This window comes from Ambystoma mexicanum, chromosome 10 (genome assembly GCF_040938575.1).
Source record: "Ambystoma mexicanum isolate Mex_15411 chromosome 10, UKY_AmexF1_1, whole genome shotgun sequence".
Classification (NCBI taxonomy): Eukaryota; Metazoa; Chordata; class Amphibia; order Caudata; family Ambystomatidae; genus Ambystoma; species Ambystoma mexicanum.
This window is the reverse complement of record NC_090932.1, coordinates 1,636,349,453-1,636,374,638: the sequence shown is the minus strand read 5'-3', so window position 1 is coordinate 1,636,374,638 and position 25,186 is coordinate 1,636,349,453.

The following is a 25,186-nucleotide window of genomic DNA, read 5'->3' as shown; positions in this document are numbered from 1 at the left end:
TGATTAGAATGTGGCACTGGTTAACATTCACAATCTTGTCCAGATGTGACACAAGCTAATGTTTATAAGATATAACTAGAATGTGGCACTGGCTAACATTCAAAATCATGTCCAGATGTGACGCAAGCTAATGTTCATAAAATATAACTAGAATGTGGCACTGGCTAACATTCACAATCATGTCCAGATGTGACGCAAGCTAATGTTCATAAGATATAACTAGAATGTGGCACTGGCTAACATTCAGAATCTTGTCCTGATGTGACGCAAGCTAATGTTCATAAGATATAACTAGAATGTGGCACTGGCTAACATTCAGAATCTTGTCCTGATGTGACGCAAGCTAATGTTCATAAGATATAACTAGAATGTGGCACTGGCTAACATTCACAATCTTGTACTGATGTGACGCAAGCTAATGTTCATAAGATATAACTAGAATGTGGCACTGGCTAACATTCACAATCATGTCCAGATGTGACGCAAGCTAATGTTCATAAGATATAACTAGAATGTGGCACTGGCTAACATTCACAATCATGTCCAGATGTGACGCAAGCTAATGTTCATAAGATATAACTAGAATGTGGCACTGGCTAACATTTACAATCTTGTCCTGATGTGACGCAAGCTAATGTTCATAAGATATAACTAGAATGTGGCACTGGCTAACATTCACAATCATGTCCGGATGTGACGCAAGCTAATGTTCATAAGATATAACTAGAATGTGGCACTGGCTAACATTCACAATCATGTCTGGATGTGACGCAAGCTAATGTTTATAAGATATAACTAGAATGTGGCCCTGGCCAACATTCACAATCATGTATTGATGTGATGCAAGCTAATGTTCATAAGATATAACTAGAATGTGGCACTGGCTAACATTCACAATCATGTCCAGATGTGACGCAAGCTAATGTTCATAAGATATAACTAGCATGTGGCACTGGCTAACATTCAAAATCTTGTCCTGATGTGACGCAAGCTAATGTTCATAAGATATAACTAGAATGTGGCACTGGCTAACATTCACAATCTTGTCCTGATGTGACGCAAGCTAATGTTCATAAGATATAACTAGAATGTGGCACTGGCTAACATTCACAATCATGTCCGGATGTGACGCAAGCTAATGTTTATAAGATATAACTAGAATGTGGCCCTGGCCAACATTCACATTCATGTATTGATGTGATGCAAGCTAATGTTCATAAGATATAACTAGAATGTGGCACTGGCTACCATTCACAATCTTGTCTGGATGTGATGCAAGCTAATGTTCATAAGAAATAACTAAAAAGTGGCACTTGCTACCATTCAGAATCTTGTCTTGATGTGATGCAAGCTAATGTTCATAAGAAATAACTAGAATGTGGCACTGGCTACCATTCACAATCATGTCCAGATGTGACGCAAGCTAATGTTCATAAGATATAACTAGAATGTGGCAGTGGCTAACATTCACAATCATGTCCAGATGTGACGCAAGCTAATGTTCATAAGATATAACTAGAATGTGGCACTGGCTACCTTTCAGAATCTTGTCTTGATGTGATGCAAGCTAATGTTCATAAGAAATAACTAGAATGTGGCACTGGCTAAAATTCAGAATCTTGTCTTGATGTGATGCAAGCTAATGTTCATAAGATATAACTAGAATGTGGCAGTGGCTAACATTCACAATCATGTCCAGATGTGACGCAAGCTAATGTTCATAAGATATAATTAGAATGTGGCACTGGCTACCATTCACAATCATGTCCAGATGTAACGCAAGCTAATGTTCATAAGATATAACTAGAATGTGGCACTGGCTACCATTCAGAATCTTGTCTTGATGTGATGCAAGCTAATGTTCATAAGATATAACTAGAATGTGGCACTGGCTACCATTCAGAATCTTGTCTTGATGTGATGCAAGCTAATGTTCATAAGATATAACTAGAATGTGGACTGGCTACCATTCAGAATCTTGTCCTGATGTGATGCAAGCTAATGTTCATAAGGTATAACTAGAATGTGGCACTGACTACCATTCACAATCTTGTCTTGATGAGATGCAAGCTAATGTTCATAAGATATACTAGAATGTGGCACTGGCTACCATTCAGAATCTTGTCTTGATGTGATGCAAGCTAATGTTCATAAGATATAACTAGAATGTGGCCCTGGCATACATTCACAATCATGTCCAGATGTGATGCAAACTAATGTTCACAAGAAATAACTAGAATGTGGCACTGGCTACCATTCAGAATCTTGTCTTGATGTGATGCAAGCTAATGTTCATAAGATATAACTAGAATGTGGCACTGGCTAACATTCACAATCATGTCCAGATGTGATGCAAGCTAATGTTCATAAGATATAACTAGAATGTGGCACTGGCTACCATTCAGAATCTTGTCTTGATGTGACGCAAGCTAATGTTCATAAGATATAACTAGAATGAGGCACTGGCTAACATTCACAATCATGTCCAGATGTGACGCAAGCTAATGTTCATAAGATATAACTAGAAAGTGGCACAGGCTAACATTCAAATCTTGTCTGGATGTGATGCAAGCTAATGTTTATAAGATATAACTAGAATGTGGCACTGGCTAACATTCACAATCATGTATTGATGTGATGCAAGCTAATGTTCATAAGATATAACTAGAATGTGGCACTGGCTACCATTCACAATCTTGTCTGGATGTGATGCAAGCTAATGTTTATAAGATATAACTAGAATGTGGCACTGGCTAACATTCAAATCTTGTCTGGATGTGATGCAAGCTAATGTTTATAAGATATAACTAGAATGTGGCACAGGCTAACATTCACAATCATGTATTGATGTGATGCAAGCTAATGTTCATAAGATATAACTAGAATGTGGCACTGGCTACCATTCACAATCTTGTCTGGATGTGATGCAGAATGTGGCACTGGCTAACATTCACAATCATGTCCAGATGTGACGCAAGCTAATGTTCATAAGATATAACTAGAATGTGGCAGTGGCTAACATTCACAATCATGTCCAGATGTGACGCAAGCTAATGTTCATAAGATATAACTAGAATGTGGCAGTGGCTACCATTCAGAATCTTGTCTTGATGTGATGCAAGCTAATGTTCATAAGAAATAACTAGAATGTGGCACTGGCTAACATTCACAATCTTGTCTTGATGTGACGCAAGCTAATGTTCATAAGATATAACTAGAATGTGGCACTGGCTAACATTCACAATCATGTCCAGATGTGACGCAAGCTAATGTTCATAAGATATAACTAGAATGTGGCACTGGCTAACATTCAGAATCTTGTCCTGATGTGACGCAAGCTAATGTTCATAAGATATAACTAGAATGTGGCACTGGCTAACATTCACAATCTTGTCCTGATGTGACGCAAGCTAATGTTCATAAGATATAACTAGAATGTGGCACTGGCTAACATTCACAATCATGTCCGGATGTGACGCAAGCTAATGTTCATAAGATATAACTAGAATGTGGCACTGGCTAACATTCACAATCATGTCCGGATGTGACGCAAGTTAATGTTTATAAGATATAACTAGAATGTGGCACTGGCTAACATTCAAATCTTGTCTGGATGTGATGCAAGCTAATGTTTATAAAATATAACTATAATGTGGCACAGGCTAACATTCAAATCTTGTCTGGATGTGACGCAAGCTAATGTTCATAAGATATGACTAGAATGTGGCAATGGTTAACATTCACAATCATGTCCAGATGTGACACAAGCTAATGTTCATAAGAAATAACTAGAATGTGGCACTGGCTACCATTGAGAATCTTGTCTTGATGTGATGCAAGCTAATGTTTATAAGATATAACTAGAATGTGGCACTGGCTAGCATTCACAATCATGTCCAGATGTGACGCAAGCTAATGTTCATAAAATATAACTAGAATGTGGCACTGGCTAACATTCACAATCATGTCCATATGTGACGCAAGCTAATGTTCATAAGATATAACTAGAATGTGGTAGTGGCTAACATTCACAATCATGTCCAGATGTGACGCAAGCTAATGTTCATAAGATATAACTAGAATGTGGCACTGGTTACCATTCAGAATCTTGTCTTGATGTGATGCAAGCTAATGTTCATAAGATAGAACTAGAATGTGGCACTGGCTAACATTCACAATCATGTCCAGATGTGATGCAAGCTAATGTTCATAAGAAATAACAAGAATGTGGCCCTGGCTACCATTCACAATCATGTCCAGATGTGACGCAAGCTAATGTTCATAAGAAATAACTAGAATGTGGCACTGGCTACCATTCACAATCATGTCCAGATGTAACGCAAGCTAATGTTCATGAGAAATAACTAGAATTTGGCACTGGCTACCATTCAGAATCTTGTCTTGATGTGATGCAAGCTAATGTTCATGAGATATAACTAGAATGTGGCGCTGGCTACCATTCAGAATCTTGTCTTGATGTGATGCAAGCTAATGTTCATAAGATATAACTAGAATGCGGCACTGGCTACCATTCAGAATCTTGTCCTGATGTGATGCAAGCTAATGTTCATAAGATATCACTAGAATGCGGCACTGGCTACCATTCAGAATCTTGTCCTGATGTGATGCAAGCTAATGTTCATAAGATATCACTAGAATGTGGCACTGGCTACCATTCAGAATCTTGTCCTGATGTGATGCAAGCTAATGGTCATAAGAAATAACTAGAATGTCGCACTGGCTAACATTCACAATCATGTCCAAAAGTGACGCAAGCTAATGTTTATAAGAAATAACTGGAATGTGGCACTGGCTACCATTCAGAATCTTGTCTTGATGAGATGCAAGCTAATGTTCATAAGGTATAACTAGAATGTGGCACTAGCTACCATTCACAATCTTGTCTTGATGAGATGCAAGCTAATGTTCATAAGATATACTAGAATGTGGCACTGGCTACCATTCAGAATCTTGTCTTGATGTGATGCAAGCTAATGTTCATAAGATATAACTAGGATGTGGCACTGGCTAACATTCACAATCATGTCCAGATGTGACGCAAGCTAATGTTCATAAGATATAACTAGAATGTGGCACTGGCTACCATTCAGAATCTTGTCTTGATGTGACGCAAGCTAATGTTCATAAGATATAACTAGAATGTGGCACTGGCTAACATTCACAATCATGTCCAGATGTGACTCAAGCTAATGTTCATAAGATATAACTAGAATGTGGCACTGGCTACCATTCAGAATCTTGTCTTGATGTGACGCAAGCTAATGTTCATAAGATATAACTAGAATGTGGCACTGGCTAACATTCACAATCATGTCCAGATGTGACGCAAGCTAATGTTCATAAGATATAACTAGAAAGTGGCACAGGCTAACATTCAAATCTTGTCTGGATGTGATGCAAGCTAATGTTTATAAGATATAACTAGAATGTGGCACTGGCTAACATTCACAATCATGTATTGATGTGATGCAAGCTAATGTTCATAAGATATAACTAGAATGTGGCACTGGCTACCATTCACAATCTTGTCTGGATGTGATGCAAGCTAATGTTTATAAGATATAACTAGAATGTGGCACTGGCTAACATTCAAATCTTGTCTGGATGTGATGCAAGCTAATGTTTATAAGATATAACTAGAATGTGGCACAGGCTAACATTCACAATCATGTATTGATGTGATGCAAGCTAATGTTCATAAGATATAACTAGAATGTGGCACTGGCTACCATTCACAATCTTGTCTGGATGTGATGCAGAATGTGGCACTGGCTAACATTCACAATCATGTCCAGATGTGACGCAAGCTAATGTTCATAAGATATAACTAGAATGTGGCAGTGGCTAACATTCACAATCATGTCCAGATGTGACGCAAGCTAATGTTCATAAGATATAACTAGAATGTGGCAGTGGCTACCATTCAGAATCTTGTCTTGATGTGATGCAAGCTAATGTTCATAAGAAATAACTAGAATGTGGCACTGGCTAACATTCACAATCTTGTCTTGATGTGACGCAAGCTAATGTTCATAAGATATAACTAGAATGTGGCACTGGCTAACATTCACAATCATGTCCAGATGTGACGCAAGCTAATGTTCATAAGATATAACTAGAATGTGGCACTGGCTAACATTCAGAATCTTGTCCTGATGTGACGCAAGCTAATGTTCATAAGATATAACTAGAATGTGGCACTGGCTAACATTCACAATCTTGTCCTGATGTGACGCAAGCTAATGTTCATAAGATATAACTAGAATGTGGCACTGGCTAACATTCACAATCATGTCCGGATGTGACGCAAGCTAATGTTCATAAGATATAACTAGAATGTGGCACTGGCTAACATTCACAATCATGTCCGGATGTGACGCAAGTTAATGTTTATAAGATATAACTAGAATGTGGCACTTGCTAACATTCACAATCATGTCTGGATGTGACGCAAGCTAATGTTCATAAGATATAACTAGAATGTGGCACTGACTGCCATTCACAATCTTGTCTGGATGTGATGCAAGCTAATGTTTATAAGATATAACTAGAATGTGGCACTGGCTAACATTCAAATCTTGTCTGGATGTGATGCAAGCTAATGTTTATAAAATATAACTAGAATGTGGCACTGGCTAACATTCAAATCTTGTCTGGATGTGATGCAAGCTAATGTTTATAAGATATAACTAGAATGTGGCACAGGCTAACATTCACAATCATGTATTGATGTGATGCAAGCTAATGTTCATAAGATATAACTAGAATGTGGCACTGGCTACCATTCACAATCTTGTCTGGATGTGATGCAGAATGTGGCACTGGCTAACATTCACAATCATGTCCAGATGTGACGCAAGCTAATGTTCATAAGATATAACTAGAATGTGGCAGTGGCTAACATTCACAATCATGTCCAGATGTGACGCAAGCTAATGTTCATAAGATATAACTAGAATGTGGCAGTGGCTACCATTCAGAATCTTGTCTTGATGTGATGCAAGCTAATGTTCATAAGAAATAACTAGAATGTGGCACTGGCTAACATTCACAATCTTGTCTTGATGTGACGCAAGCTAATGTTCATAAAATATAACTAGAATGTGGCACTGGCTAACATTCACAATCATGTCCAGATGTGACGCAAGCTAATGTTCATAAGATATAACTAGAATGTGGCACTGGCTAACATTCAGAATCTTGTCCTGATGTGACGCAAGCTAATGTTCATAAGATATAACTAGAATGTGGCACTGGCTAACATTCACAATCTTGTCCTGATGTGACGCAAGCTAATGTTCATAAGATATAACTAGAATGTGGCACTGGCTAACATTCACAATCATGTCCGGATGTGACGCAAGCTAATGTTCATAAGATATAACTAGAATGTGGCACTGGCTAACATTCACAATCATGTCCGGATGTGACGCAAGTTAATGTTTATAAGATATAACTAGAATGTGGCACTTGCTAACATTCACAATCATGTCTGGATGTGACGCAAGCTAATGTTCATAAGATATAACTAGAATGTGGCACTGGCTGCCATTCACAATCTTGTCTGGATGTGATGCAAGCTAATGTTTATAAGATATAACTAGAATGTGGCACTGGCTAACATTCAAATCTTGTCTGGATGTGATGCAAGCTAATGTTTATAAAATATAACTATAATGTGGCACAGGCTAACATTCAAATCTTGTCTGGATGTGACGCAAGCTAATGTTCATAAGATATGACTAGAATGTGGCAATGGTTAACATTCACAATCATGTCCAGATGTGACACAAGCTAATGTTCATAAGAAATAACTAGAATGTGGCACTGGCTACCATTGAGAATCTTGTCTTGATGTGATGCAAGCTAATGTTTATAAGATATAACTAGAATGTGGCACTGGCTAGCATTCACAATCATGTCCAGATGTGACGCAAGCTAATGTTCATAAAATATAACTAGAATGTGGCACTGGCTAACATTCACAATCATGTCCATATGTGACGCAAGCTAATGTTCATAAGATATAACTAGAATGTGGTAGTGGCTAACATTCACAATCATGTCCAGATGTGACGCAAGCTAATGTTCATAAGATATAACTAGAATGTGGCACTGGTTACCATTCAGAATCTTGTCTTGATGTGATGCAAGCTAATGTTCATAAGATAGAACTAGAATGTGGCACTGGCTAACATTCACAATCATGTCCAGATGTGATGCAAGCTAATGTTCATAAGAAATAACAAGAATGTGGCCCTGGCTACCATTCACAATCATGTCCAGATGTGATGCAAGCTAATGTTCATAAGAAATAACTAGAATGTGGCACTGGCTACCATTCACAATCATGTCCAGATGTAACGCAAGCTAATGTTCATGAGAAATAACTAGAATTTGGCACTGGCTACCATTCAGAATCTTGTCTTGATGTGATGCAAGCTAATGTTCATGAGATATAACTAGAATGTGGCGCTGGCTACCATTCAGAATCTTGTCTTGATGTGATGCAAGCTAATGTTCATAAGATATAACTAGAATGCGGCACTGGCTACCATTCAGAATCTTGTCCTGATGTGATGCAAGCTAATGTTCATAAGATATCACTAGAATGCGGCACTGGCTACCATTCAGAATCTTGTCCTGATGTGATGCAAGCTAATGTTCATAAGATATCACTAGAATGTGGCACTGGCTACCATTCAGAATCTTGTCCTGATGTGATGCAAGCTAATGGTCATAAGAAATAACTAGAATGTCGCACTGGCTAACATTCACAATCATGTCCAAAAGTGACGCAAGCTAATGTTTATAAGAAATAACTGGAATGTGGCACTGGCTACCATTCAGAATCTTGTCTTGATGAGATGCAAGCTAATGTTCATAAGGTATAACTAGAATGTGGCACTGGCTACCATTCACAATCTTGTCTTGATGAGATGCAAGCTAATGTTCATAAGATATACTAGAATGTGGCACTGGCTACCATTCAGAATCTTGTCTTGATGTGATGCAAGCTAATGTTCATAAGATATAACTAGGATGTGGCACTGGCTAACATTCACAATCATGTCCAGATGTGACGCAAGCTAATGTTCATAAGATATAACTAGAATGTGGCACTGGCTACCATTCAGAATCTTGTCTTGATGTGACGCAAGCTAATGTTCATAAGATATAACTAGAATGTGGCACTGGCTAACATTCACAATCATGTCCAGATGTGACTCAAGCTAATGTTCATAAGATATAACTAGAATGTGGCACTGGCTACCATTCAGAATCTTGTCTTGATGTGACGCAAGCTAATGTTCATAAGATATAACTAGAATGTGGCACTGGCTAACATTCACAATCATGTCCAGATGTGACGCAAGCTAATGTTCATAAGATATAACTAGAAAGTGGCACAGGCTAACATTCAAATCTTGTCTGGATGTGATGCAAGCTAATGTTTATAAGATATAACTAGAATGTGGCACTGGCTAACATTCACAATCATGTATTGATGTGATGCAAGCTAATGTTCATAAGATATAACTAGAATGTGGCACTGGCTACCATTCACAATCTTGTCTGGATGTGATGCAAGCTAATGTTTATAAGATATAACTAGAATGTAGCACTGGCTAACATTCAAATCTTGTCTGGATGTGATGCAAGCTAATGTTTATAAGATATAACTAGAATGTGGCACAGGCTAACATTCACAATCATGTATTGATGTGATGCAAGCTAATGTTCATAAGATATAACTAGAATGTGGCACTGGCTACCATTCACAATCTTGTCTGGATGTGATGCAGAATGTGGCACTGGCTAACATTCACAATCATGTCCAGATGTGACGCAAGCTAATGTTCATAAGAAATAACTAGAATGTGGCACTGGCTAACATTCACAATCTTGTCTTGATGTGACGCAAGCTAATGTTCATAAGATATAACTAGAATGTGGCACTGGCTAACATTCACAATCATGTCCAGATGTGACGCAAGCTAATGTTCATAAGATATAACTAGAATGTGGCACTGGCTAACATTCAGAATCTTGTCCTGATGTGACGCAAGCTAATGTTCATAAGATATAACTAGAATGTGGCACTGGCTAACATTCACAATCTTGTCCTGATGTGACGCAAGCTAATGTTCATAAGATATAACTAGAATGTGGCACTGGCTAACATTCACAATCATGTCCGGATGTGACGCAAGCTAATGTTCATAAGATATAACTAGAATGTGGCACTGGCTAACATTCACAATCATGTCCGGATGTGACGCAAGTTAATGTTTATAAGATATAACTAGAATGTGGCACTTGCTAACATTCACAATCATGTCTGGATGTGACGCAAGCTAATGTTCATAAGATATAACTAGAATGTGGCACTGACTGCCATTCACAATCTTGTCTGGATGTGATGCAAGCTAATGTTTATAAGATATAACTAGAATGTGGCACTGGCTAACATTCAAATCTTGTCTGGATGTGATGCAAGCTAATGTTTATAAAATATAACTATAATGTGGCACAGGCTAACATTCAAATCTTGTCTGGATGTGACGCAAGCTAATGTTCATAAGATATGACTAGAATGTGGCAATGGTTAACATTCACAATCATGTCCAGATGTGACACAAGCTAATGTTCATAAGAAATAACTAGAATGTGGCACTGGCTACCATTGAGAATCTTGTCTTGATGTGACGCAAGCTAATGTTCATAAGATATAACTAGAATGTGGCACTGGCTAACATTCACAATCATGTCCATATGTGACGCAAGCTAATGTTCATAAGATATAACTAGAATGTGGCAGTGGCTAACATTCACAATCATGTCCAGATGTGACGCAAGCTAATGTTCATAAGATATAACTAGAATGTGGCACTGGTTACCATTCAGAATCTTGTCTTGATGTGATGCAAGCTAATGTTCATAAGAAATAACTAGAATGTGGCACTGGCTAAAATTCAGAATCTTGTCTTGATGTGATGCAAGCTAATGTTCATAAGATATGACAAGAATGTGGCACTGGTTAACATTCACAATCATGTCCAGATGTGACGCAAGCTAATGTTCATAATATATGACTAGAATTTGGCACTGGCTAACATTCACAAACTTGTCCAGATGTGACGCAAGCTAATGTTCATAAGATATAACTAGAATGTGGCACTGGCTACCATTCACAATGTTGTCTTGATGTGACGCAAGCTAATGTTCATAAGATATAACTAGAATGTGGCACTGGCTAACATTCACAATCATGTCCAGATGTGACGCAAGCTAATGTTCATAAGATATAACTAGAATGTGGCACTGGCTAACATTCAAAATCATGTCCAGATGTGACGCAAGCTAATGTTCATAAGATATAACTAGAATGTGGCACTGGCTAACATTCACAATCATGTCCAGATGTGACGCAAGCTAATGTTCATAAGATATAACTAGAATGTGGCATTGGCTAACATTCAGAATCTTGTCCTGATGTGACGCAAGCTAATGTTCATAAGATATAACTAGAATGTGGCACTGGCTAACATTTACAATCTTGTCCTGATGTGACGCAAGCTAATGTTCATAAGATATAACTAGAATGTGGCACTGGCTAACATTCACAATCATGTCCGGATGTGACGCAAGCTAATGTTCATAAGATATAACTAGAATGTGGCACTGGCTAACATTCACAATCATGTCTGGATGTGACGCAAGCTAATGTTTATAAGATATAACTAGAATGTGGCCCTGGCCAACATTCACAATCATGTATTGATGTGATGCAAGCTAATGTTCATAAGATATAACTAGAATGTGGCACTGGCTAACATTCAAATCTTGTCTGGATGTGATGCAAGCTAATGTTTATAAGATATAACTATAATGTGGCACAGGCTAACATTCAAATCTTGTCTGGATGTGATGCAAGCTAATGTTTATAAGATATAACTAGAATGTGGCACTGGCTAACCTTCACAATCTTGTCTTGATGTGACGCAAGCTAATGTTCATAGGATATGACTAGAATGTGGCACTGGTTAACATTCACAATCATATCCAGATGTGACGCAAGCTAATGTTCATAAGATATGACTAGAATGTGGCACTGGCTAACATTCACAATCTTGTCCAGATGTGACGCAAGCTAATGTTCATAAGATATGACTAGAATGTGGCACTGGTTAACATTCACAATCTTGTCCAGATGTGACACAAGCTAATGTTTATAAGATATAACTAGAATGTGGCACTGGCTAACATTCAAAATCATGTCCAGATGTGACGCAAGCTAATGTTCATAAAATATAACTAGAATGTGGCACTGACTAACATTCACAATCATGTCCAGATGTGACGCAAGCTAATGTTCATAAGATATAACTAGAATGTGGCACTGGCTAACATTCAGAATCTTGTCCTGATGTGACGCAAGCTAATGTTCATAAGATATAACTAGAATGTGGCACTGGCTAACATTCAGAATCTTGTCCTGATGTGACGCAAGCTAATGTTCATAAGATATAACTAGAATGTGGCACTGGCTAACATTCAGAATCTTGTACTGATGTGACGCAAGCTAATGTTCATAAGATATAACTAGAATGTGGCACTGGCTAACATTCACAATCATGTCCAGATGTGACGCAAGCTAATGTTCATAAGATATAACTAGAATGTGGCACTGGCTAACATTTACAATCTTGTCCTGATGTGACGCAAGCTAATGTTCATAAGATATAACTAGAATGTGGCACTGGCTAACATTCACAATCATGTCCGGATGTGACGCAAGCTAATGGTCATAAGAAATAACTAGAATGTCGCACTGGCTAACATTCACAATCATGTCCAAAAGTGACGCAAGCTAATGTTTATAAGAAATAACTGGAATGTGGCACTGGCTACCATTCAGAATCTTGTCTTGATGAGATGCAAGCTAATGTTCATAAGGTATAACTAGAATGTGGCACTGGCTACCATTCACAATCTTGTCTTGATGAGATGCAAGCTAATGTTCATAAGATATACTAGAATGTGGCACTGGCTACCATTCAGAATCTTGTCTTGATGTGATGCAAGCTAATGTTCATAAGATATAACTAGGATGTGGCACTGGCTAACATTCACAATCATGTCCAGATGTGACGCAAGCTAATGTTCATAAGATATAACTAGAATGTGGCACTGGCTACCATTCAGAATCTTGTCTTGATGTGACGCAAGCTAATGTTCATAAGATATAACTAGAATGTGGCACTGGCTAACATTCACAATCATGTCCAGATGTGACTCAAGCTAATGTTCATAAGATATAACTAGAATGTGGCACTGGCTACCATTCAGAATCTTGTCTTGATGTGACGCAAGCTAATGTTCATAAGATATAACTAGAATGTGGCACTGGCTAACATTCACAATCATGTCCAGATGTGACGCAAGCTAATGTTCATAAGATATAACTAGAAAGTGGCACAGGCTAACATTCAAATCTTGTCTGGATGTGATGCAAGCTAATGTTTATAAGATATAACTAGAATGTGGCACTGGCTAACATTCACAATCATGTATTGATGTGATGCAAGCTAATGTTCATAAGATATAACTAGAATGTGGCACTGGCTACCATTCACAATCTTGTCTGGATGTGATGCAAGCTAATGTTTATAAGATATAACTAGAATGTGGCACTGGCTAACATTCAAATCTTGTCTGGATGTGATGCAAGCTAATGTTTATAAGATATAACTAGAATGTGGCACAGGCTAACATTCACAATCATGTATTGATGTGATGCAAGCTAATGTTCATAAGATATAACTAGAATGTGGCACTGGCTACCATTCACAATCTTGTCTGGATGTGATGCAGAATGTGGCACTGGCTAACATTCACAATCATGTCCAGATGTGACGCAAGCTAATGTTCATAAGAAATAACTAGAATGTGGCACTGGCTAACATTCACAATCTTGTCTTGATGTGACGCAAGCTAATGTTCATAAGATATAACTAGAATGTGGCACTGGCTAACATTCACAATCATGTCCAGATGTGACGCAAGCTAATGTTCATAAGATATAACTAGAATGTGGCACTGGCTAACATTCAGAATCTTGTCCTGATGTGACGCAAGCTAATGTTCATAAGATATAACTAGAATGTGGCACTGGCTAACATTCACAATCTTGTCCTGATGTGACGCAAGCTAATGTTCATAAGATATAACTAGAATGTGGCACTGGCTAACATTCACAATCATGTCCGGATGTGACGCAAGCTAATGTTCATAAGATATAACTAGAATGTGGCACTGGCTAACATTCACAATCATGTCCGGATGTGACGCAAGTTAATGTTTATAAGATATAACTAGAATGTGGCACTTGCTAACATTCACAATCATGTCTGGATGTGACGCAAGCTAATGTTCATAAGATATAACTAGAATGTGGCACTGACTGCCATTCACAATCTTGTCTGGATGTGATGCAAGCTAATGTTTATAAGATATAACTAGAATGTGGCACTGGCTAACATTCAAATCTTGTCTGGATGTGATGCAAGCTAATGTTTATAAAATATAACTATAATGTGGCACAGGCTAACATTCAAATCTTGTCTGGATGTGACGCAAGCTAATGTTCATAAGATATGACTAGAATGTGGCAATGGTTAACATTCACAATCATGTCCAGATGTGACACAAGCTAATGTTCATAAGAAATAACTAGAATGTGGCACTGGCTACCATTGAGAATCTTGTCTTGATGTGACGCAAGCTAATGTTCATAAGATATAACTAGAATGTGGCACTGGCTAACATTCACAATCATGTCCATATGTGACGCAAGCTAATGTTCATAAGATATAACTAGAATGTGGCAGTGGCTAACATTCACAATCATGTCCAGATGTGACGCAAGCTAATGTTCATAAGATATAACTAGAATGTGGCACTGGTTACCATTCAGAATCTTGTCTTGATGTGATGCAAGCTAATGTTCATAAGAAATAACTAGAATGTGGCACTGGCTAAAATTCAGAATCTTGTCTTGATGTGATGCAAGCTAATGTTCATAAGATATGACAAGAATGTGGCACTGGTTAACATTCACAATCATGTCCAGATGTGACGCAAGCTAATGTTCATAATATATGACTAGAATTTGGCACTGGCTAACATTCACAAACTTGTCCAGATGTGACGCAAGCTAATGTTCATAAGATATAACTAGAATGTGGCACTGGCTACCATTCACAATGTTGTCTTGATGTGACGCAAGCTAATGTTCATAAGATATAACTAGAATGTGGCACTGGCTAACATTCACAATCATGTCCAGATGTGACGCAAGCTAATGTTCATAAGATATAACTAGAATGTGGCACTGGCTAACATTCAAAATCATGTCCAGATGTGACGCAAGCTAATGTTCATAAGATATAACTAGAATGTGGCACTGGCTAACATTCACAATCATGTCCAGATGTGACGCAAGCTAATGTTCATAAGATATAACTAGAATGTGGCACTGGCTAACATTCAGAATCTTGTCCTGATGTGACGCAAGCTAATGTTCATAAGATATAACTAGAATGTGGCACTGGCTAACATTTACAATCTTGTCCTGATGTGACGCAAGCTAATGTTCATAAGATATAACTAGAATGTGGCACTGGCTAACATTCACAATCATGTCCGGATGTGACGCAAGCTAATGTTCATAAGATATAACTAGAATGTGGCACTGGCTAACATTCACAATCATGTCTGGATGTGACGCAAGCTAATGTTTATAAGATATAACTAGAATGTGGCCCTGGCCAACATTCACAATCATGTATTGATGTGATGCAAGCTAATGTTCATAAGATATAACTAGAATGTGGCACTGGCTAACATTCAAATCTTGTCTGGATGTGATGCAAGCTAATGTTTATAAGATATAACTATAATGTGGCACAGGCTAACATTCAAATCTTGTCTGGATGTGATGCAAGCTAATGTTTATAAGATATAACTAGAATGTGGCACTGGCTAACCTTCACAATCTTGTCTTGATGTGACGCAAGCTAATGTTCATAGGATATGACTAGAATGTGGCACTGGTTAACATTCACAATCATATCCAGATGTGACGCAAGCTAATGTTCATAAGATATGACTAGAATGTGGCACTGGCTAACATTCACAATCTTGTCCAGATGTGACGCAAGCTAATGTTCATAAGATATGACTAGAATGTGGCACTGGTTAACATTCACAATCTTGTCCAGATGTGACACAAGCTAATGTTTATAAGATATAACTAGAATGTGGCACTGGCTAACATTCAAAATCATGTCCAGATGTGACGCAAGCTAATGTTCATAAAATATAACTAGAATGTGGCACTGACTAACATTCACAATCATGTCCAGATGTGACGCAAGCTAATGTTCATAAGATATAACTAGAATGTGGCACTGGCTAACATTCAGAATCTTGTCCTGATGTGACGCAAGCTAATGTTCATAAGATATAACTAGAATGTGGCACTGGCTAACATTCAGAATCTTGTCCTGATGTGACGCAAACTAATGTTCATAAGATATAACTAGAATGTGGCACTGGCTAACATTCAGAATCTTGTACTGATGTGACGCAAGCTAATGTTCATAAGATATAACTAGAATGTGGCACTGGCTAACATTCACAATCATGTCCAGATGTGACGCAAGCTAATGTTCATAAGATATAACTAGAATGTGGCACTGGCTAACATTCACAATCTTGTCCTGATGTGACGCAAGCTAATGTTCATAAGATATAACTAGAATGTGGCACTGGCTAACATTCACAATCATGTCCGGATGTGACGCAAGCTAATGTTCATAAGATATAACTAGAATGTGGCACTGGCTAACATTCACAATCATGTCCGGATGTGACGCAAGCTAATGTTTATAAGATATAACTAGAATGTGGCCCTGGCCAACATTCACAATCATGTATTGATGTGACGCAAGCTAATGTTCATAAGATATAACTAGAATGTGGCACTGGCTAACATTCACAATCATGTCCAGATGTGACGCAAGCTAATGTTCACAAGATATAACTAGCATGTGGCACTGGCTAACATTCAAAATCTTGTCCTGATGTGACGCAAGCTAAAGTTCATAAGATATAACTAGAATGTGGCACTGGCTAACATTCACAATCTTGTCCTGATGTGACGCAAGCTAATGTTCATAAGATATAACTAGAATGTGGCACTGGCTAACATTCACAATCATGTCCGGATGTGACGCAAGCTAATGTTTATAAGATATAACTAGAATGTGGCCCTGGCCAACATTCACATTCATGTATTGATGTGATGCAAGCTAATGTTCATAAGATATAACTAGAATGTGGCACTGGCTACCATTCACAATCTTGTCTGGATGTGATGCAAGCTAATGTTCATAAGAAATAACTAAAAAGTGGCACTAGGTACCATTCAGAATCTTGTCTTGATGTGATGCAAGCTAATGTTCATAAGAAATAACTAGAATGTGGCACTGGCTACCATTCACAATCATGTCCAGATGTGACGCAAGCTAATGTTCATAAGATATAACTAGAATGTGGCAGTGGCTAACATTCACAATCATGTCCAGATGTGACGCAAGCTAATGTTCATAAGATATAACTAGAATGTGGCACTGGCTACCATTCAGAATCTTGTCTTGATGTGATGCAAGCTAATGTTCATAAGAAATAACTAGAATGTGGCACTGGCTAAAATTCAGAATCTTGTCTTGATGTGATGCAAGCTAATGTTCATAAGATATAACTAGAATGTGGCAGTGGCTAACATTCACAATCATGTCCAGATGTGACGCAAGCTAATGTTCATAAGATATAATTAGAATGTGGCACTGGCTACCATTCACAATCATGTCCAGATGTAACGCAAGCTAATGTTCATAAGATATAACTAGAATGTGGCACTGGCTACCATTCAGAATCTTGTCTTGATGTGATGCAAGCTAATGTTCATAAGATATAACTAGAATGTGGCACTGGCTACCATTCAGAATCTTGTCTTGATGTGATGCAAGCTAATGTTCATAAGATATAACTAGAATGTGGACTGGCTACCATTCAGAATCTTGTCCTGATGTGATGCAAGCTAATGTTCATAAGAAATAACTAGAATGTGGCACTGGCTAACATTCACAATCATGTCCAAAAGTGACGCAAGCTAATGTTCATAAGATATAACTAGAATGTGGCACTGGCTACCATTCAGAATCTTGTCCTGATGTGATGCAAGCTAATGTTCATAAGGGATAACTAGAATGTGGCACTGACTACCATTCACAATCTTGTCTTGATGAGATGCAAGCTAATGTTCATAAGATATACTAGAATGTGGCACTGGCTACCATTCAGAATCTTGTCTTGATGTGATGCAAGCTAATGTTCATAAGATATAACTAGAATGTGGCCCTGGCATACATTCACAATCATGTCCAGATGTGATGCAAGCTAATGTTCACAAGAAATAACTAGAATGTGGCACTGGCTACCATTCAGAATCTTGTCCTGATGTGATGCAAGCTAATGTTCATAAGATATCACTAGAATGTGGCACTGGCTACCATTCAGAATCTTGTCCTGATGTGATGCAAGCTAATGGTCATAAGAAATAACTAGAATGTCGCACTGGCTAACATTCACAATCATGTCCAAAAGTGACGCAAGCTAATGTTTATAAGAAATAACTGGAATGTGGCACTGGCTACCATTCAGAATCTTGTCTTGATGAGATGCAAGCTAATGTTCATAAGGTATAACTAGAATGTGGCACTGGCTACCATTCACAATCTTGTCTTGATGAGATGCAAGCTAATGTTCATAAGATATACTAGAATGTGGCACTGGCTACCATTCAGAATCTTGTCTTGATGTGATGCAAGCTAATGTTCATAAGATATAACTAGGATGTGGCACTGGCTAACATTCACAATCATGTCCAGATGTGACGCAAGCTAATGTTCATAAGATATAACTAGAATGTGGCACTGGCTACCATTCAGAATCTTGTCTTGATGTGACGCAAGCTAATGTTCATAAGATATAACTAGAATGTGGCACTGGCTAACATTCACAATCATGTCCAGATGTGACTCAAGCTAATGTTCATAAGATATAACTAGAATGTGGCACTGGCTACCATTCAGAATCTTGTCTTGATGTGACGCAAGCTAATGTTCATAAGATATAACTAGAATGTGGCACTGGCTAACATTCACAATCATGTCCAGATGTGACGCAAGCTAATGTTCATAAGATATAACTAGAAAGTGGCACAGGCTAACATTCAAATCTTGTCTGGATGTGATGCAAGCTAATGTTTATAAGATATAACTAGAATGTGGCACTGGCTAACATTCACAATCATGTATTGATGTGATGCAAGCTAATGTTCATAAGATATAACTAGAATGTGGCACTGGCTACCATTCACAATCTTGTCTGGATGTGATGCAAGCTAATGTTTATAAGATATAACTAGAATGTAGCACTGGCTAACATTCAAATCTTGTCTGGATGTGATGCAAGCTAATGTTTATAAGATATAACTAGAATGTGGCACAGGCTAACATTCACAATCATGTATTGATGTGATGCAAGCTAATGTTCATAAGATATAACTAGAATGTGGCACTGGCTACCATTCACAATCTTGTCTGGATGTGATGCAGAATGTGGCACTGGCTAACATTCACAATCATGTCCAGATGTGACGCAAGCTAATGTTCATAAGAAATAACTAGAATGTGGCACTGGCTAACATTCACAATCTTGTCTTGATGTGACGCAAGCTAATGTTCATAAGATATAACTAGAATGTGGCACTGGCTAACATTCACAATCATGTCCAGATGTGACGCAAGCTAATGTTCATAAGATATAACTAGAATGTGGCACTGGCTAACATTCAGAATCTTGTCCTGATGTGACGCAAGCTAATGTTCATAAGATATAACTAGAATGTGGCACTGGCTAACATTCACAATCTTGTCCTGATGTGACGCAAGCTAATGTTCATAAGATATAACTAGAATGTGGCACTGGCTAACATTCACAATCATGTCCGGATGTGACGCAAGCTAATGTTCATAAGATATAACTAGAATGTGGCACTGGCTAACATTCACAATCATGTCCGGATGTGACGCAAGTTAATGTTTATAAGATATAACTAGAATGTGGCACTTGCTAACATTCACAATCATGTCTGGATGTGACGCAAGCTAATGTTCATAAGATATAACTAGAATGTGGCACTGACTGCCATTCACAATCTTGTCTGGATGTGATGCAAGCTAATGTTTATAAGATATAACTAGAATGTGGCACTGGCTAACATTCAAATCTTGTCTGGATGTGATGCAAGCTAATGTTTATAAAATATAACTATAATGTGGCACAGGCTAACATTCAAATCTTGTCTGGATGTGACGCAAGCTAATGTTCATAAGATATGACTAGAATGTGGCAATGGTTAACATTCACAATCATGTCCAGATGTGACACAAGCTAATGTTCATAAGAAATAACTAGAATGTGGCACTGGCTACCATTGAGAATCTTGTCTTGATGTGACGCAAGCTAATGTTCATAAGATATAACTAGAATGTGGCACTGGCTAACATTCACAATCATGTCCATATGTGACGCAAGCTAATGTTCATAAGATATAACTAGAATGTGGCAGTGGCTAACATTCACAATCATGTCCAGATGTGACGCAAGCTAATGTTCATAAGATATAACTAGAATGTGGCACTGGTTACCATTCAGAATCTTGTCTTGATGTGATGCAAGCTAATGTTCATAAGAAATAACTAGAATGTGGCACTGGCTAAAATTCAGAATCTTGTCTTGATGTGATGCAAGCTAATGTTCATAAGATATGACAAGAATGTGGCACTGGTTAACATTCACAATCATGTCCAGATGTGACGCAAGCTAATGTTCATAATATATGACTAGAATTTGGCACTGGCTAACATTCACAAACTTGTCCAGATGTGACGCAAGCTAATGTTCATAAGATATAACTAGAATGTGGCACTGGCTACCATTCACAATGTTGTCTTGATGTGACGCAAGCTAATGTTCATAAGATATAACTAGAATGTGGCACTGGCTAACATTCACAATCATGTCCAGATGTGACGCAAGCTAATGTTCATAAGATATAACTAGAATGTGGCACTGGCTAACATTCAAAATCATGTCCAGATGTGACGCAAGCTAATGTTCATAAGATATAACTAGAATGTGGCACTGGCTAACATTCACAATCATGTCCAGATGTGACGCAAGCTAATGTTCATAAGATATAACTAGAATGTGGCATTGGCTAACATTCAGAATCTTGTCCTGATGTGACGCAAGCTAATGTTCATAAGATATAACTAGAATGTGGCACTGGCTAACATTTACAATCTTGTCCTGATGTGACGCAAGCTAATGTTCATAAGATATAACTAGAATGTGGCACTGGCTAACATTCACAATCATGTCCGGATGTGACGCAAGCTAATGTTCATAAGATATAACTAGAATGTGGCACTGGCTAACATTCACAATCATGTCTGGATGTGACGCAAGCTAATGTTTATAAGATATAACTAGAATGTGGCCCTGGCCAACATTCACAATCATGTATTGATGTGATGCAAGCTAATGTTCATAAGATATAACTAGAATGTGGCACTGGCTAACATTCAAATCTTGTCTGGATGTGATGCAAGCTAATGTTTATAAGATATAACTATAATGTGGCACAGGCTAACATTCAAATCTTGTCTGGATGTGATGCAAGCTAATGTTTATAAGATATAACTAGAATGTGGCACTGGCTAACCTTCACAATCTTGTCTTGATGTGACGCAAGCTAATGTTCATAGGATATGACTAGAATGTGGCACTGGTTAACATTCACAATCATATCCAGATGTGACGCAAGCTAATGTTCATAAGATATGACTAGAATGTGGCACTGGCTAACATTCACAATCTTGTCCAGATGTGACGCAAGCTAATGTTCATAAGATATGACTAGAATGTGGCACTGGTTAACATTCACAATCTTGTCCAGATGTGACACAAGCTAATGTTTATAAGATATAACTAGAATGTGGCACTGGCTAACATTCAAAATCATGTCCAGATGTGACGCAAGCTAATGTTCATAAAATATAACTAGAATGTGGCACTGACTAACATTCACAATCATGTCCAGATGTGACGCAAGCTAATGTTCATAAGATATAACTAGAATGTGGCACTGGCTAACATTCAGAATCTTGTCCTGATGTGACGCAAGCTAATGTTCATAAGATATAACTAGAATGTGGCACTGGCTAACATTCAGAATCTTGTCCTGATGTGACGCAAGCTAATGTTCATAAGATATAACTAGAATGTGGCACTGGCTAACATTCAGAATCTTGTACTGATGTGACGCAAGCTAATGTTCATAAGATATAACTAGAATGTGGCACTGGCTAACATTCACAATCATGTCCAGATGTGACGCAAGCTAATGTTCATAAGATATAACTAGAATGTGGCACTGGCTAACATTTACAATCTTGTCCTGATGTGACGCAAGCTAATGTTCATAAGATATAACTAGAATGTGGCACTGGCTAACATTCACAATCATGTCCGGATGTGACGCAAGCTAATGGTCATAAGAAATAACTAGAATGTCGCACTGGCTAACATTCACAATCATGTCCAAAAGTGACGCAAGCTAATGTTTATAAGAAATAACTGGAATGTGGCACTGGCTACCATTCAGAATCTTGTCTTGATGAGATGCAAGCTAATGTTCATAAGGTATAACTAGAATGTGGCACTGGCTACCATTCACAATCTTGTCTTGATGAGATGCAAGCTAATGTTCATAAGATATACTAGAATGTGGCACTGGCTACCATTCAGAATCTTGTCTTGATGTGATGCAAGCTAATGTTCATAAGATATAACTAGGATGTGGCACTGGCTAACATTCACAATCATGTCCAGATGTGACGCAAGCTAATGTTCATAAGATATAACTAGAATGTGGCACTGGCTACCATTCAGAATCTTGTCTTGATGTGACGCAAGCTAATGTTCATAAGATATAACTAGAATGTGGCACTGGCTAACATTCACAATCATGTCCAGATGTGACTCAAGCTAATGTTCATAAGATATAACTAGAATGTGGCACTGGCTACCATTCAGAATCTTGTCTTGATGTGACGCAAGCTAATGTTCATAAGATATAACTAGAATGTGGCACTGGCTAACATTCACAATCATGTCCAGATGTGACGCAAGCTAATGTTCATAAGATATAACTAGAAAGTGGCACAGGCTAACATTCAAATCTTGTCTGGATGTGATGCAAGCTAATGTTTATAAGATATAACTAGAATGTGGCACTGGCTAACATTCACAATCATGTATTGATGTGATGCAAGCTAATGTTCATAAGATATAACTAGAATGTGGCACTGGCTACCATTCACAATCTTGTCTGGATGTGATGCAAGCTAATGTTTATAAGATATAACTAGAATGTGGCACTGGCTAACATTCAAATCTTGTCTGGATGTGATGCAAGCTAATGTTTATAAGATATAACTAGAATGTGGCACAGGCTAACATTCACAATCATGTATTGATGTGATGCAAGCTAATGTTCATAAGATATAACTAGAATGTGGCACTGGCTACCATTCACAATCTTGTCTGGATGTGATGCAGAATGTGGCACTGGCTAACATTCACAATCATGTCCAGATGTGACGCAAGCTAATGTTCATAAGAAATAACTAGAATGTGGCACTGGCTAACATTCACAATCTTGTCTTGATGTGACGCAAGCTAATGTTCATAAGATATAACTAGAATGTGGCACTGGCTAACATTCACAATCATGTCCAGATGTGACGCAAGCTAATGTTCATAAGATATAACTAGAATGTGGCACTGGCTAACATTCAGAATCTTGTCCTGATGTGACGCAAGCTAATGTTCATAAGATATAACTAGAATGTGGCACTGGCTAACATTCACAATCTTGTCCTGATGTGACGCAAGCTAATGTTCATAAGATATAACTAGAATGTGGCACTGGCTAACATTCACAATCATGTCCGGATGTGACGCAAGCTAATGTTCATAAGATATAACTAGAATGTGGCACTGGCTAACATTCACAATCATGTCCGGATGTGACGCAAGTTAATGTTTATAAGATATAACTAGAATGTGGCACTTGCTAACATTCACAATCATGTCTGGATGTGACGCAAGCTAATGTTCATAAGATATAACTAGAATGTGGCACTGACTGCCATTCACAATCTTGTCTGGATGTGATGCAAGCTAATGTTTATAAGATATAACTAGAATGTGGCACTGGCTAACATTCAAATCTTGTCTGGATGTGATGCAAGCTAATGTTTATAAAATATAACTATAATGTGGCACAGGCTAACATTCAAATCTTGTCTGGATGTGACGCAAGCTAATGTTCATAAGATATGACTAGAATGTGGCAATGGTTAACATTCACAATCATGTCCAGATGTGACACAAGCTAATGTTCATAAGAAATAACTAGAATGTGGCACTGGCTACCATTGAGAATCTTGTCTTGATGTGACGCAAGCTAATGTTCATAAGATATAACTAGAATGTGGCACTGGCTAACATTCACAATCATGTCCATATGTGACGCAAGCTAATGTTCATAAGATATAACTAGAATGTGGCAGTGGCTAACATTCACAATCATGTCCAGATGTGACGCAAGCTAATGTTCATAAGATATAACTAGAATGTGGCACTGGTTACCATTCAGAATCTTGTCTTGATGTGATGCAAGCTAATGTTCATAAGAAATAACTAGAATGTGGCACTGGCTAAAATTCAGAATCTTGTCTTGATGTGATGCAAGCTAATGTTCATAAGATATGACAAGAATGTGGCACTGGTTAACATTCACAATCATGTCCAGATGTGACGCAAGCTAATGTTCATAATATATGACTAGAATTTGGCACTGGCTAACATTCACAAACTTGTCCAGATGTGACGCAAGCTA